This window comes from Rhinopithecus roxellana, chromosome 3 (genome assembly GCF_007565055.1).
Source record: "Rhinopithecus roxellana isolate Shanxi Qingling chromosome 3, ASM756505v1, whole genome shotgun sequence".
Classification (NCBI taxonomy): Eukaryota; Metazoa; Chordata; class Mammalia; order Primates; family Cercopithecidae; genus Rhinopithecus; species Rhinopithecus roxellana.
The window spans coordinates 66,369,686-66,371,996 of record NC_044551.1 but is presented as its reverse complement, the minus strand read 5'-3'; positions in this window follow the sequence as shown (position 1 = coordinate 66,371,996).

Genomic DNA, 2,311 nt, shown 5'->3' with positions numbered 1-2,311 from the left:
CCAGGCTAGTCTTGAACTCCTGGGCTCAAGTGAACCTCCCACCTCAGCCTCCCATGTAGCTTGGACTTAAGGCATGGACCACTACACCCAGCTAAAAACATAATTTGGTAGAGATGAGCCTCAATATGTTGCCCAGGCTAATCTGAAACTCCTGGTCTCAAACAATCCTCCCTCCTTGGTGTCCCAAAATGTTGGGATTACAGGCATAAGCCACTGCACCCCACCTGATTTTTTAATCAAGTTATTTTTTTTGTTGTAGCGTTATAAGACTTTTTTTTATATAAGTTTCTGGATATTAACTCCTTATCAGTTATATGATTTGCAAATATTTTCTCCCATTCTATATAGATTGCCTTGTCACTCTGTTGATTGTTTCGTTTGCTACACAGAAGTTTTTAAGTTTGATGTACTCCCATCTATCTAATTTTGCTTTGGTTGCTTATGCTTTTGGTGTCATATACAGGAAGTAATTGCTCATTCCGATGTTATAAAGATTTTATTTTTTTCTTCTTGGAGTTCTGTACTTTTAGGTCTTACATTTCAGTCTTTAATTTATTTTGAGTTAATGATTATACGGTAGCATTCCATATAATGGAATGATATGGTTTGTATCTGTGTCCCTGTTCAAATCTTATGTTGAAATGTAATCCCCAGTGTTAGCGGTGGGGCCTGGTGAGAGAAGATTGGATCACAGGGCAAACTTCTTATGAATGGTTTAGCACCATACCTCTTTGGAACTGTATAGTGAGATCTGGTTGTTTAAAAGTGTATAGCACCTCCCCGCTTTTCTCTTTTCCTCCTGGCTCTGGCCACGAGAAGTGCTGACTCCCCTTTCACCTTCTGCCATGAGTGTAAGTTTCCCAAGAAGCCAAGCAGGTGCCAGCATCATGCTTCCTGTACAGTCTGCAGAAAAATAAGCCAATTTAATCTATTTTCATTAGAAATTACCCAGTCTTGGGTATTTCTTTATATCAATTCGAGAATGGACTAATACAGACGCCAATTCCCCAAGGCTCCCTATCTCCTTGCAGGAGACTCTGGCAGCAGCTGACCTCCGAGCCAGGAGACAGCAGGGGCAACTTCCCTGTGGGACTTGGGTGCCTCTGTTCTGCCAGTCCTCCTGCCCACTGGCCCCTCCCAGGGTCCATGCCTAGCCACTCTGCAAGAGCAGGTGCACAGCACAGCCTCTGCAGCCCAGCCTGAGTGCATCGCTCCTCTTGAGTACCTTCGCCGTGATCCAGGAACACATCGGATTCCCCAGCGCAGCGAGAGCCCAACCCCAAGCCATAGGACTTCTTGGTGTCCCAGGGCTGTGGCATGTAGCTAGGGATACCGAGGGGGAGATCTGTGGCTAGCACTTGAACGGGGGAGGGGCTCCCACTCTCAGAGCACTGAGAGAGGTGAGACATTTGGGATACTGGGCAGCGAGGGATCGAGGTATGCCTCCCTCCAGAGAGCCAGTCCAGAAAGGGGGCGACCTATGCAGTCTCTGCCCGAGGGAGCCCCGCAGCCCAGAATACTTAACAAAAGAAACGCAGGCAGGCGCCAGTGATCACAGGAGGCTCCACTAAGGTCCAGGAGCTGGTAAAGGGCTATCGCTCTTCCGTCTCACCGCAAAGCACGCCTGCAAACGCAAAGTACAAAAGAGCCTAGCTGCCGGAGATAGCAACCTTTCCTCTTAAGCACCATCTATTGGATCACAGCCCTAACTACAATACCAACATTGGCCAGCTAATACAACATCTGTGAAACCAAGCACAATTCACCCACAAATAAGGGTCCTGTACAGAACCCTGGCTCTCTGAAGCATCCAGAAACGAAGTCAGCTGACAATACCCAACAATACCCAACTTACACCACAGTTAAAGGAACATCAACCCTCCCAGATGAGAATCAGTGCAAGAGCTCTGGCAATTCAAAAAGACACAGTGTTCCCTCAGAAGACACAGGCCTGCGGAGGGACCTGAGGAGCAGCCCCGCCTCCCGGCTGAGTCGCAAACACTGGAGTTGGGGAAAAACAAGTAATAAAACCTCGAAGAAATTGCGCCTGCGCACAGGAGGATTACAGATGGTTACAGGCAATCCCCGCGGGGTGGCGAGGGACCTCCAAGGGCGGGAAGAGCCAGGCCCCTCCCCGACCTCCTGAGCCCGAAACCGGGTTGTGCCCGTGACTGACAGGCAAGGCTCCGCCCTACTCCCCGCCCATTTAGCACCTCCTGACTGCCGAATGGCGGGCTCGCCTTGGTCTCAGCGCTGATTGGCTGACAGCTCTACAGCCCGGCGCCTCGCCTTCCAGCACCGCTCATCTCCT